The sequence below is a fragment of the Bos indicus genome, chromosome 14, assembly GCF_029378745.1.
Source record: "Bos indicus isolate NIAB-ARS_2022 breed Sahiwal x Tharparkar chromosome 14, NIAB-ARS_B.indTharparkar_mat_pri_1.0, whole genome shotgun sequence".
NCBI lineage: Eukaryota > Metazoa > Chordata > Mammalia > Artiodactyla > Bovidae > Bos > Bos indicus.
In genome coordinates, this window is record NC_091773.1 from 61,416,281 (window position 1) to 61,431,828 (window position 15,548).

Below are 15,548 nucleotides of genomic sequence, written 5' to 3' on the forward strand. Positions count from 1 at the left end.
GGGGGTCCCAGGAGGTTGACCTGCCTCGACCTGCTTAGGGGTCTAGTCCTTCGGAGGTCGTCACACCTCAGCCTGCTCAGGGATCCGACAGTCCAAGGGTGCCAGGAGGTCGACATGCCTCAACTTGCCCAGGGACCCAATTCTCAGGAGGCCGACATGCCTCCACCTGCCCAGGGATTCAATCCCCAGGAGGTTGTCATGCCTCGACCCGCATGGGGATCTGCATCCTGAGCCAGGGATGCCTGGCTCTCAGGTTGCAACAATACTGGATAGGATAAGCTTCGGAAAGACTCACCCCTAAGGAAGTGCACCCATGGAAATAGAAAGAAGCTTATTAGTTGTGAGACTGTGCCTGGTCTCAGCAATAACTTAGGAGTGCAAGGAGAACCCTATTGCCTTCTGGAAAGTCTAAAAGAGGCCCTCCAAAAGTTAACCAATCTGGACTTAGACTCTTATAAGGGACAAGTGATTTTAAAGGACAAATTCGTGTCCCAGTGTGCATTATCCATCACGATAAAGTTACAACAGCTACGGCAGCAGGACCCTGCTGCCTCTTTAGATGAAATGGTCCAGATAGCCACCAATACCTTTTATAACAGAGAACAGGAGAGGAAAGCCAATGCCCAGGAAAAGGAGAAAAGGAAAGAGACAAGCCATGCCCAGATGCTGGCCGCCCTCCAGAGAAGCTCTATGGCAAACCCCGAGTCCTTGAAGGACAAGGCACAAGGCAAATGCCTAATCTGTAGACAGGTGGGACATTGGGCCAAAGAGTGTCCAAACCATGGCAAGTCTCTTAAAACAGCTTCCTACAAATGCCAATGGTTGGGACATCGGGCAGCACTCTGCCCTAGGGACCCAAGAGCCTCAAGGTCAAGCGCCAAGCCTTCCCTCATGATGATTCAACAGGACGGAAGCAGCCCACTCCACCAGCCCGCCTGTCACAGATAACCATTACAGGGCTGGAGCCAAGGATGCAACTGGATGTGGCAGGTAAGTCCGAGAATTTCTTGGTTGACACCTACTCTGTCCTGACCTCCTGCTCCAGAGCCTTCTCCCCCCAAACCTGTACCATTCTGAGTGCTACAGGAAAAACAATTACGAAAAGATTCACCTGATCACTTCTTTGTTGCTGCAATGGACAAATATTTTCCCATCAGTTTCTAGTGGTTCCTGAGTGTCCTACGTGCTTATTGGGAAGGGATCTCTCTCTGCCTTTGAAATCTTGCAGCTATTACAGTCCTGATAAAAGATGCTTTAAAACTCTCTCTTGGGGGCAAACTATTTTTACCAGCCATCAAGTAAAACAACTCCTGAATGGGAGAGGCCATTTATGGATGTCTGATCAAAGAATCCTCAGATATCAAGTAGTGCTGATGGAAAATCCAGGCCTGACTATATCTCCCCTTGTGAGGTTCTTAACCCAGCTACCCTCCTGCCTACCCCTGAGGGCTCTCTCTCCTTTCACTCTTGCCTAGAAACCTTGGACTATGGACAAAACCCTGAAAGGGATTGTCAGAAGATCCTCTGACCAATCCTGAGGAAATTTGGTACATTGATGGAAGCAGGTTTGTCTTGGGTGGAAAAAGAAGAGCTGGATATGCAATAGTCTCCAATTTTGAGACCATAGAGGCTAAACCTTTGCCACCAGTTACTTCAACCCAATTAGCTGAGCTTTTAGCCCTGGCTCGAGCTTTAGAGCTGGGAAAAGGAAAAAAAGTAGCCATTTACACTGACTCCAAATGTGCCTTTCTGGTGCTACATTCACATGCTGCTGTTTGGAAAGAAAGAGGCCACTTGACCACCTGAGGGTCCCCAGTCAAATATGGTAATCAAACCCTTAGGCTCTTGGAGGCAGTCCATCTGCTCGCTGAGGTTTCAGTCTCCCACTATAAAGGACACCAAAAAGGAAGCATGGAAGTGGCGCAAGGGAACCAAGCAGCTGATCAGGCAGCTAAGAGAGCAGAATTACAGAACAATGCCCTAAAAGGGGTTGCCACCTTAGTTCCACAGACTAATTTGCCCAAAACTCCTTCATATACTGAAGGTGAGACTCTTAAAGCTAAGAGTGAGGGCTTTCAAGATCATATGGGGTGGTTCCAAGAGGAGGGACTCCTTTTTCTTCCTGGAACCTCCAATGGAATTTGGTTAACTCCTTACATGCCACCACTTATTTAGGGGAGAAGGCCCTCCAAAGATTACCAGAAAGGTCCTTCAGAGAACAGGCCTCCAAATGACTATAAGGCAAGTGGTCTCCTCTTGTCGCACTTGCCAATTAACCCCTAAGGAGCTCGAAGACCCCATCTGGCCCAGGCCATCCAATGATATGGGGCCTACCCAGAAGAGGTCTGGCAGATGGACTTCACCCTGATGCCAGTTTCTCAAGGGTATAAATACCTATTAGTCATGATAGATACATTCACAGGATGGATTAAAGGCTTTCCCACCCAGACTGAGAAAGCTGAGGAGGTGCTAAAAAAAACTGCTCCATGAAATCATTCTGAGATTTGGTCTGCCCCGGTCATTACAAAGTGACAATGGGACATCATTTACTTCTAAGGTCACCCAAGGGGTCTCTAAAGCATTGGGCATTACTTATTATCTCCATTGTGCCTGGAGGCCTCAGTCTTCAGGAAAAGTGGAAAGAGCCAACCAATTCTTAAAATCAGTGATAAAAAAGATAACCCCAGAGACCTCCCTGGGATGAAAGGAGGTTTTACCAATAGCTCTCCTCCACACCCATATTGCCTCTAAGGAACAGGTTGGTCTTAGTCCTTATGAGATGCTGTATGGGAGACCTTTGTTTATGTCAATGACCTCTTCCTAGATCCAGAGCTTCAGATCCTCTGGTCTTATACCCTGCTCATTGGGCAATTCCAACAAGGTATACGCTTGTGGGGTGTCAACTGGACCCCAAATATTCTAAAGAGCCACCACTGTATGCTCCAGGGACTCAAGTCCTAATTAGAGTCTGGAAAGATGGGTCGAAATGCTCAACTCCAGCCCACATGGAAGAGCCCCTACCCTGTAATACTCTCTACCCCCACAGCAGTGAAGGTTCCAGGACACAACTCCTGGATTCTCTACTCATGAGTCAAGCCATGGAAGAAAACAGAAGAGGACACTCAATACACCTGGGAGCCCCTGGGAGATCTCGGGTACCTATTCAGGACTACAAATGAGTGCCATTCTAATGAACACCCTCAAAATTAAGTTTCTGGGCATAAGATTTCTCAGGACAGCTCTAAAGAGGCAACACAGCTTGGCAGGGGTTATACTCCAAAATAGCCAGGAGATAGACCTCCTAATCCCTGAACAAGGAGGGACTTGAGCCATCCTGAATGAGACGTGTTGTTTCAGGGTAAATACCTCCAACCAAGTAAAAGAAAGTCTCACAGTCCTCAAGAAAAACATTCAGATCCTACAGGATTTCAAAGAACGAGCTGGAGAGTTCTCGGGGTGGCTACAATCTCTCTTTGGGGAAATCCTTCTTCTGGTGAGAGGGAATTTGGAGTTGGCTAATGCCCCTACTAATCCCTGTCATCACCATATTGATGCTGCTTATGATTGCTCTGTGTATTATCAATTGTCTAACCTGTTTTGTCTCTGCCCAGGTCAACAAGCTACAACATGCCGTGTCAGTCCAAAAAGGATATATAAAACTACACCCAACCATGGAAAATATCACTCACCCTTAGATGGACACCGCTGTAAGGACTCTGAGGCTTGAGACTAGCAAGAGAGGGAGGCCCAATACCCCTCGCCGTCCCAGTTCAGCAGGAAGTAGCCCGAGAGACCTCAACGGCCCTATTCCGAAAGAATTGGGCCTCCCATCTCTTGAGGGAGGAATGTTAGGTAGTTAGAATAGGAAAAAGGAGTCCAGAATGGTGGTGGCTGAAAGACAAAGGAAAAGCCCATGAAAATGGAACAAAAGAAAATCCGAGGAGCAGAGTGAGAGCCTCAGGTAAAACAAACAGCCCTCCTGGCTAGCCCAATTTGCATAGGGCAGGCTCAGGGGTAGGAGAAAAAAACATATTAAGAAGAGGAGCCGAAATTGAGCCGGGCGGGGGGGGGGGGGGGGGGGGGGGGGGGGGCGCGCGCGGGGGGCGGGGGGGGGGGGGGGGTGGCTTCTCTTCTCTTTGCGTCTTTTGGTTTGGCCCACCCTCACACCTCGAGGATATATTTTCTTTTGTTTGCCAAGTAAAACAAAGCTGTAACACTGGTCTGTTCATCGCTTCAAATTTTTGCTGTGGCAAGAGAGAACCAAGGAAATTATACACTCTCTTGACATTAATAACGTTTACCCATAGAATACAGTCTAAGAAGTTTTATCACTACTTATTTGACAATGCTTTCCATGTAATTTGGCATACCAAATAAGCCTAATTAGTTTAATATTCCTCTCTGAGATGGAGAGAAAACAAATTTTGAGGTGTTCCAGGAACCCTTTGTAAAACTTCAAAATTAGCTGGAGGTCACATGAGCCTCATTTAGGATTTTATCTTTGGGAATTCTGTCAAAAATACCAAGAAGTTTTAAAACACTTGGTCAAATAGAAACACAGGTCACTAAATAAAATGAATACGTATTCACAACCAAGGTGACAATAAAAGATTTCACTGGCAAATACAGATCATTTAAATACGAAGAAACTCACAATCTATTACCAAAAACAATCCAAAATCTTAAGAAAACTTTATCCTCTTAGATAATCAAATTCAGGTTTTGTACCACTTTAAAGATTTTTTTTAATGAAGTTCAATATTACCGAAGCCAGTCCTGACCATGTACAAACCTCTTAGTGTTCTTTCCACAAATCTTTGACAACTTGATGTATCCATTTAGAAACAACCAGCTCTGTAACAAAACCACTTTTTTTTTTAAACAAAATGTATTTCTGTTCCTCTTACCTTCTTTGCTGAAAACACAGGTCCTACTTTCCTTGCATACTAAAATGTTTCCCTTATAATTCTTAACCTTAAACCTTAATCTCTAGCAAAAACCAAGAAGCAAGTAATTATAAACTGTCATACCAGCACTTCCTGATTGGCATTTATGACTGTATTTTATAACCTCTAGAAACATACATCTTCCTTAGAATTTCTTTCCACAATGTGGTACAAAACATGTATCTAATAAGCCCAAACAACTTTAGTTTCTCATAAGACAAAAGTAGGTGAACTTAGACCTGCCCAGCAATTAATGTCACAGTACTTTATCCTACTTATAATGACCCAGACAGTGAAGGAATTTTCACGTTTAACTTAGTTTTGTTTCAGGTTACCAAAATCTGGAGATACTATCTTTAGAGTAGACATTCCTAAATCAGATATTCCTTAAGAGTTTACGTAAAGTTCTTGTCTCACTTACCTCTATTTACTTAAAAGTTATTTTTCTTGCTGACAAATTTTGTAACTAATAAGGTTTTATTTGATTTCTAGTAAACCAAGGTACAGTAAAAGTATATTTAATATTGATGACTCTAAAGACATGTCTTTATTAATCAAACCAACAAGCTTAAGCTAACTTAATCAAATATTAATTCAGTACTGAATATTTTCCAGATCATATGAACCTGAAGTTCATTCTGACCAGTTTCATTTATTTTTCCAAGTATTTATATAAGCATTTAATTTCCTTTAAGTCAATTAAATAGAGCTCTTTTAAAAATTAATTTTGACAGTAGCATGTATCTACAACACAGAGAGATACTTACAGAGACTGTCACAGGGAGAAAGCCAATTCTGACTCCCTGTTGCAAACTGTTACTTTGACTTGCTTTTCATTGCTTTTGTCATTGTAATTATACTCAATGGCTTGTCTGGAGGACCCTGCCCTTCTGCTTGACTGTAAACTAAAGTGCCTTTGTTCAGCTCCTGGAAAGATAATTTGTCCCTGCCCACCTGTGAATAGTAATGTAATGTCTCTGCTTTTGAATATGCTATCTAGGTTGGTCATAACTTTCCTTCCAAGGAGTAAGCATCTTTTAATTTCATGGCTGCAGTCACCATCTGCAGTGGTTTTGGAGCCCCAAAAAATAAAGTCTGACACTGTTTCCACTGTTTCCCCATCTATTTCCCATGAAGTGGTGGGACTGGATGCCATGATCTTCGTTTTCTGAATGTTGAGCTTTAAGCCAACTTTTTCATTCTCCACTTTCACTTTCACTTTTCATCCTCTTCACTTTCTGCCATAAGGGTGGTGTCATCTGCATATCTGTGGTGATTGATATTTCTCCTGGCAATCTTGATTCCAGCTTGTGTTTCTTCCAGTCCAGCGTTTCTCATGATATACTCTGCATAGAAGTTAAATAAGCAGGGTGACAATATACAGCCTTGACGTACTCCTTTTCCTATTTGGAACCCGTCTGTTGTTCCATGTCCAGTTCTAACTTGCTTCCTGACCTGCATACAGATTTCTCAAGAGGCAGATCAGGTGGTCTGGTATTCCCATCTCTTTCAGAATTTTCCACAGTTTATTGTGATCCACACAGTCAAAGGCTTTGGCATAGTCAATAAAGCAGAAATAGATGTTTTTCTGAAACTCTCTTGCTTTGTCCATGATCCAGCAGATGTTGGTAATTTGATCTCTGGTTCCTCTGCCTTTTCTAAAGCCAGCTTGAACATCAGGAAGTTCACAGTTCATGTATTGCTGACGCCTGGCTTGGAGAATTTTGAGCATTACTTTACTAGCATGTGAGATGAGTGCAATTGTGCAGTAGTTTGAGCATTCTTTGGCATTGCCTTTCTTTGGGATTGGAGTGAAAACTGACTTTTTCCAGTCCTGTGGCCACTGCTGACTTTTCCAAATTTGCTTGCATATTGAGTGCAGCACTTTCACAGCATCATCTTTCAGGATTTGAAATAGCTCAACTGGAATTCCATCACTTCCACTAGCTTTGTTCGTAGTGATGCTTTCTAAGGCCCACTTGACTTCACATTCCAGGATGTCTGGCTCTAGATGAGTGATCACACCATCGAAAAGCAGAGACATTACTTTGCCAACAAAGGTCCATCTAATCAAGGCTATGGTTTTTCCAGTGGTCATGTATGGATGTGAGAGTTGGACTGAAGAAGGCTGAGCGCCGAAGAATTGATGCTTTTGAAGTGTGGTGTTGGAGAAGACTCTTGAGAGTCCCTTGGACTGCAAGGAGATCCAACCAGTCCATTCTGAAGGAGATCAGCCCTGGGATTTCTTTGGAAGGAATGATGCTAAAGCTGAAACTCCAGTACTTTGGCCACCTCATGCGAAGAACTGACTCATTGGAAAAGACTCTGATGCTGGGAGGGATTGGGGGCAGGAGGAGAAAGGGACCACAGAGGATGAGATGGCTGGATGGCATCACTGACTCGATGGACATGAGTCTGAGTGAACTCTGGGAGTTGGTGATGGACAGGGAGGCCTGGCGTGCTGCGATTCATGGGGTCGCAAATAGTTAGACATGACTGAGCGACTGAACTGAACTGAACCTGTGAATAGAAGAGATTAACACACCCCTTCCAAAGGCTGACCATTCTCTTGGGGATGTTTTGCAAGACTGAAGACCCTTTCACTTTACTTCCCCACTGCCTCTCCCTCCTATTCTGCCTTTTGACTTTAGTTCCTCATTGCTTCTTTCTCTCTGATCTATAAAAGAACCTGGCATCCACACCCCAGTTAGATGGTTATTTTGAGGCGCTAGCCTGCCATTTTCTAGGTCTGCCAGCTCCCCAATTAAAGTCTCTTCCTTGCCTCAACACCTCAAGTCTTGGGTGCATTGGCCTGTTGTGTAGCAAGCAGAGTGAGCTTGGACTCAGTAAAAAGGCCCCACATTCCCATTCCAAAATTTCAGAATCAGGTACAACAGTATAACAAAAGAGGTTAGACTCCAGTTGGGTTTCTGACAAATGGAACGAATCAATGTCACCTGGGTGTATGGCTAACTCCTTTCTGTCATGGTCCGTGCACGGGTTGGAAAAGAATTTCCAGACAAGAGACAGGATGAGAGGGAAGTAAAGTTTTTTTAGAACAGGAGACGCTATTAGAATAGCAGGCCAGCTCAGGGGAGAACTGACGTTGAACAGGGGTCCTTAGTCCACTTTTATACCCAGGGTACAAGGAGTGGGATAGGGGTCTTGCGGGTCATTTGCTGATTGGATGAGGCACGAATACTGGGTGGGGGGGAAGAGTAAGGCAAATACCTTCTCCCTATGGCGTAGGAGGGGAGAAAGTTATACTGCTCAGGAGGACCTTACAACATGGGGGAGGGAAGGACAATAAGGGTCTGGTTTTCCTGTTCCTGCATTCCAAGACCCTCCTTGGTTTTATCTGCTCTTTTGTCCTTGGGTCACCACAGTTTTTACTAATATTTATGGAAAAGACACTTAACATATCCATTTGTCCTTGACAAGTTCCAAGCTTGGAAGCTCTCTGGCATTCATACCTCTGATGGAATCAAATTTAAAGGCAGGACAAAAAACATTAAACCCAAAATCCTGTTCAGGCCTTTATTACACATTAACCAGACCTGCTCAAAGACAGGAATGTCTGCTCGACTCTAAAGATCAATTTTTTCTTCTTCTTTCTTCTGACACTAACAATGTAACTTAAAAAAAAAAAAAAAAAAAACCCGTTGGCTGTGTCACACAGCATGTAGAATCTTAGTTCCTTATCCAATGATTGAAACAGTGCCCCTTGCACCGGAAGCACAAAGTCGAAACCACTGGACTGCCAGGGAAGTCCCGAGCAAGGTAACTTCTCCAAAGAATAATGTTCTTTTCCAGCTCTGCTGGGGGTTGTGGTGACTTGCTGCTCGCTTCATTTGTGCTTACCCAGACTATATGTCCTTCATGAATTTTATGTAAAATATCAGCATGTCATTTTGATGTACAATTCTTTGTCTCAAAAATGTGTATCTATGCCTTCAACTTCTAACCGGTGGGACAGTTCTCAGAGGTTTCTAAGAATTTGCTTTCTGGGTTAGACTCCTCAGTTTGGCTCAAACAGAATTCCTTTTTAAACTTGATCATTAGTTGACTTTTTTTCATTGGAAAATGTGTATTTGCAGATGACACTGGGTGGTGAGAGTTTGCCAGGTTGCCTGTGTCAGAACTTGTTTAGAATTATCTGATAAACAGTGATCACCGAGGGCACAGGCAAGCCAAGGAATGTGAACTGGTTGCTGAGGAAGCCAAGATGTTTCTGCAGGTGGTAAGCCAGAGCAGGCATTGTCCGCCTTGGAAAGGTCTCAGGAACAACCCTGCAGTGGGCAAGAAAGTCAGGAGTCATGCTTGGGAGTGTGTGTGATGGGAGACAGAAGGTTGCTACAGCCTGAGGCCAGAAGCATGTGGTGTGCCTCTTACAAGACTCTTAGCAAGATGATCACCAGGCCTCCTGGGCTGGGGCTGCAAGATAGCTGAAGGACTGCACATTCTGGGTGTGCAACTGGAGAAAGAATTTAGAGTTAGGAAGCATAAGCTTATGACCAGATCAGTCGACCCCTTTGACTCTTCAACTTTCATATGCACCATTCTACACCTGTTTCAATACCTGCACAACAATTAACTACATTTTTAGCAAGAAACAGTTAACCCTGTAATAAGTGAAATTCTTGCCCTCCCTGCCCTTCACCCAATTAAGACCCAAAACCCCAATGGTCAGTGAATTCACTGCTGCCTATATTAATTATGCTTCAATCTCAGTCTTGGTTCCACTAAAGGCTATATTTTAAAGTTGACCTCCACCTAGTTTTATATAAAATTAAAATGGGAAGTAGAAGAGGGTTAGAATGTACAAGCACATACAAATAACAGAAAATATGCAGTTACCCTTCCTGGTTTCTGTAATTGTTCATGGCATCAGAGTTGATGTCTATAGCTTCCACTTCACCTGCTTATTCCCTGTTTTTCTTGCCCCCAGCCAGAACCCACAGCCCTAGATTCTTTACCAGGGAGAATGACTCTATCCTTCCCTTCTGAAGGGTCTGACTCCTCAATTACCCTGCCTTTCTTTTTTTCAGTTCCTGTAGCTTTTCATTGACCTTTACTGTGAGCGTGGAAGTACTGAGAGGAACCTCAGAAAATCTCCTGGGTTCCAGACAAAGTCCTCCTTGCTTCCATTATAGTAGCAACCAATTTCCTTTGATAATTGGGATCATTACAGTTAAATTAGTCTTTTTCACCTGTTGGTTCGTGGTATAAGGTGTGTAAGAGGGTCAGGTGGCCATATGTGGTATGCAAAATTCTAAGAGGGACCCCACAATTCCTGACCCCAGGGTAAACACCAGTATAATTTCCTTTTGAACGTTGTAGGGACCTGTAAATACGGTTGGATATCATCTCCATGATTATATAACAATATAGCAAAGAGAATTTTGCAGGTGTAATTAGGGTCCCTAATCAGTCAACTATAATCCAAAGGGATATTATCATGGGTGGATCCAACCTATCTAACCAGGCAAGTTTTCCAAAAACAAAAGTTCTATCCTCCAGGATATATCACATGCTAGACCACAAAACAAGTCCCACTAAATTGAAGATTTAAATCATACATTGGGTTGTACCCTGCAGGCCTGCAAGTCTTGCAGTTGCCCAGCCTCAGGACTGAAGAAAGAGCCTCAAGATAGCAACAGAGTCATCAATGTCTTATTTGATAGAAGATCTTACACATCTGAAGCAAGGTCCTGGAGCAGCACCTCACTGTGTGTGGCAGACAGCAGACAGGATGTGGCAGCAGTCTTTGCTACTCGGGGAAGAAGGAGACTACCATTTATAGGGGGAATTAATGTCAGACTGGCTCATCAATTACCAGGGAAACCAGCAGCTGGGACAGGGAGCAAGCAAGTAGGCAATTACTATTAAGCCCTATAATTAAGAGGGTTGGATAGTCATGTGAGTGAAGCAGGGCCTGTTTGAGGAGGAGATGTACAGACAGCAAACAGCCATCCTGAATTGCCTAGTCATACATTCCACCCATACATGTGTGACCCTTATAATCTCAGCCCATCCCTCTTGTGCAATATCCCTGAGGATAGGTAGATAGAGGTGCATTGCAACCAAATACCACAAATGCCATACAGACCATCCAAGAGGCAGGCAAGCTTTGGAGTCAAGTGCTTAGCAAGTCAATTTTTCGGGGAACTTCAGAGGTCGACAATAGCTCCTTTTGCTGTAGACTCACCGATCACCTCATTTTGTGGTGAGGCCATCATTGTCACCCAGTTCACAAACAGATTCCCTTCACTCAGAGCAGGATGAGTTGCAAGATGTTTAACAGGCCCAATACAGGAAGATCACAACTACTAACTACTAAGCAAATACAAACAGTAACATCGTTCTGAGATAACGGCACCCCTGCCTAAGGGTTTTGTCCTGGCCTGCAATACTGTACCACCTGCCTATATTTAGTGCGCATCAGTTCAGTTCAGTCGCTCAGTCATGTCCGACTCTTTGTGACCCCATGAATTGCAGCACGCCAGGCCTCCCTGTCCATCACCAACTCCTGGAGTTCACCCAAACTCATGTCCATTGAGTCGGTGATGCCATCCAGCCATCTCATCCTCTGTCATCCCTTCTCCTCCTGCCCCCAATCCCTCCCAGCATCAGAGTCTTTTCCAATGAGTCAACTCTTTGCATGAGGTGGCCAAAGTACTGGAGTTTCAGCTTTAGCATTAGTCCTTCCAAAGGACACCCAGGACTAACCTCCTTTAGAATGGACTTGTTGGATCTCCTTGCAGTCCAAGGGACTCTCAAGAGTCTTCTCCAGCACCACAGTTCAAAAGCATCAATTCTTCGGTGCTCAGCTTTCTTCAAAGTCCAACTCTCACATCCGTACATGACCACTGGAAAAACCATAGCCTTGACTAGACGAACCTTTGTTGGCAAAGTAATGTCTCTGCTTTTGAATATGCTATCTAGGTTGGTCATAACTCTCCTTCCAAGGAGTAAGCGTCTTTTAATTTCATGGCTGCAATCGCCATCTGCAGTGATTTTGGAGCCCAAAAATAAAGTCTGACACTGTTTCCACTAACCAGTGTCAAATACTGAAGAGGCAGTGTAACAGACCAGACCACAGAGTTAGTATAACAGTGCCTTTTTCCAGGTGGGACCAGGTAGAGGACAGGTATAAGTCGCTTTCTGACTCCAACAAGGTTGTAAACCCAAATCACCGGGAACTTATCTGCCAGTCCCACGGGCTATTTATAATCTGTTCCTCTGGGGGTAGATCCTGTGGCAAAGGCAAAACTGAGTTATTGCCCTGACCTATAGTTGTCAACAGTTCTTCAGTGGTCAACAGTTGAACCTGAGTGGTATTGACTGTTTGTCCCTGGGTTAACATAGCCTTGGCACTGAGATGATTGCTCCTGGGATGTGCCCACGTGCTGAGAGTGAGTTTCCCATCTCAACTCTTGTTTAAGTAGTCTATTCATAGCCCAGCAGCAGTGGAGTTGAAAGGCAGGTGCAAATGCCCATGTATGTCATTTATAATGGCCCATTCCTGAACTTCTTGCCTAGAGAATCCCATGGATGGAGGAGCCTGGTGGGCTACAGTCCACAGGGTCGCAAAGAGTCGGACAGGACTGAGCACCTTCACTTTCACTTTCACTCCTGAACTTCACAAGAATTAAGTAGATTCCTTGGTCACTATTGATGTCCATGGGGACCCTATATGTCGCACATAAATGAATAGTGGTTTTTTGTGTAGCTCAAAGAATCAAGTATTTTTTTGGTAATGTCTCCCATCTGTTGTAATACATCATAGACTGCATATGGCTGTTGTTCCATCACGCTCTACCTGGAACCAGAGGCCCAAGGGCACTCTTGCTATTTTGCGGTTGCTATAGGCTCCAACCAAACCTTTCTGGGTAACTGGCCATGTTCAACTCACAGATCTGTCTCTGAATTAAAAACCCTAAAGCCTGTGTCTGTAATTGTTTAGGGGTGGTAGGTAGGGAGTGTCCTTGAATTTCGTAGATAATCCGGGCCCTTGCATTTTGTCTGTATTCACCAGCCACCCCTGGGCAGTCAGATGAACCAAGAGCACAGGGCTGCTACTTTCAAATTGGAAAAAGACTGAGGTTAACAGGATATAATCAACATGATAGAAGAAAAAGATACCTCTCGTGGTACACAGCTGCCACAGGGCCCCGCCTGCTACTGGATGGCCTCCTCGGAATCTCCCCCACAGCCTTCTTTTCCCCCATCCTTGTGTCCTAATCTCAGCTCCCGGGGGTTTCCTCATCCTGAGAGGGCAGCAGAGACATCAGTGACTTACTGGACAGAGCAACTTACAGTCTGAAGGAAGGTCCTAGACCACCACTGTGTATGGCAGATGGCAGACAGGACTGCTAGCTGGCAGCCATCCTCACTCCTCCAGGGAGAAAGAGGCTACTAGTCATAGGGGGAAATGACGTCAGATTGGCTCATCAATTACCAAGGAAACCAGCAGATAGGGCAGAGAGCAAGCACCTGGGCAGTTACTAATTAAGCCCTATAATTAAGAGGATTGAAGAGTCATGCAAGTAAAGCAGGGACCGGTTGAGCAGAGAATGTACAGAGAGCCAGAGAACAACCATCTTGAGTGGCCTGACCATACTCCATAGCAAGCATCTTTTCTGACCCCAAGGCTATGAGCCTGGAAATCAACTACAAGGAAAAAAAAACAACCCCAAACACAAACACCTGGAAGCTAAGCAGTATGCTAACCAATAGGTCATTGAAGACATCAAAGAGGAAATAATACCTGGAGACAAATGCAAACACAACAATCCAAAAAATGTAGAACATGGCAAGACCCTGAGAGTGACTTCAGGTGCTGAGAGTTGTCCTCAGGCAGCAGCAAGAACACAGGGACATTAATCACTCAGCTGCAAGGCCCTGAATTCTGCTAACAACCACGTGAGCTGTGAAGAGGACGCTGAGCCCCAGATGAGACTGCAGCCTAAGTCAACAATTTGATTTCAGAGTGGTGACACCCTGAGCAGAGGACTCAGCTAACCTGTACCTAGGTCCTTGATCAATAGAAGCCATGGGATAAACACATTTTCTGTTATTTTAAATACATAGTCTCATCTTCCCTGATGGCTCGGAGGGTAAAGAATCTGTCTGCAATGCAGGAGACCTGGATTTGATCCCTGGGTCCAGAAGATCCCCTGGAGAAGGGAATGGCAACCCATTCCAGTATTCTTTCCTGGAGAGTTCCATGGACAGAGGAGCCCGGCAGGCTATACAGTTGATGGGGTCTTAAGAGAGTTGGACAAGACTGAGTGACTAACACTTTCTCATCTTCTAATTCAGCGGAACTCTTATTGTGTCCCCTGTGGAAGCTTACCCTTATTGGATACTAAGATCTCCAGACCAGCAGAGCTCAAAGTTATCAGGACAGGAAGCAAAAAGCCTGCAAATGGGTTATTAGATGTAACAGTGAGAGAAGCCACTCCAACTACTGCTGCTTGCATTCTGGCTGTAGGAGCGAGAACACCTTTCTGATCCAAGAATACACTGTACCTATAAGACAGAACCCTATTCTTGCAGGATGCTGTCTACCAACTGGTACCATAATGAGACCTCAGTAAGCCATTCCTCCTTTTGTTTAGGCCAGTCACTTCCAGGTGGTGGGGGGATGTGTAAGACCAGTTAATTCCATGGGGCAAGCCCCATCGCTGCTCTTCTTTGCTGTGATATGAAGTTTCTTGATCAGAAACAATGCTGTGCAGAAAGTAAGATGGTAGATAAGGCATTCTTGTGAGTCCACGGATGGTAGTGCTAGTGGGGAAGGTCAGTCTGTATCCAGAATATATATTTCCATGAGAATGAATCTCTGCCCCTCCATGATGGAAGTCCAGTGTAATCTGCCTGCACTTAGGTAACTGGCTTGTCCCCTCTGGGAATGATGCCATATTAGGGGCTTATTTTGGACTCTGCTGTTGCCCCATTAGGCACCCAGCACTGACACTAACCAGGCCAGCCTCAATATGGGAAATTCCATGTTGTCGAATCCATACATCACCTCCATCCTTACCACCACAGCCTCTCTGTTTGTGGTCTATTGAACTAGCACTGGAGCGCTGGGGAAAGAAGCTGACTCACATCCACAGCGAGTTATTTTGTCCACCTTGTCATTAAGAGCCTCCTCTGCAGGGGTGACCTTTGGTGGGCATTCACATGGGATACAAATGTCTTCACAATCTGTGCCAATTCGAAGAGATCTTAACTAATGTTCTGGTCTCCACTCAAAATGTCCTTAATCCCAGTCTCCATCTGTCACAATTTTTACCCCCCTTGGTCGACTTCTACCTATCTTCAACGTTATTTCATCTAGACCTCCTGTCGCCCACTCTTCCTTTCAAGGTCGTTCTGAAGCAAATTCCAGACATCATATCCCTTTATCTTGAATATTTCAGTATCTCTAAATGATAAACGCTATTTTAAAATAAACACAATACTATTTTACACCATGAAATGACTATCCCAAGTAGCCAAATAAAGTCCAAACATTGAAATGAGTTAGTATCTCTCAAATCTCTTTCAATCCATGTTTTCCTTTTTCTCTTTTGTTGCAATATATTGAAGAAA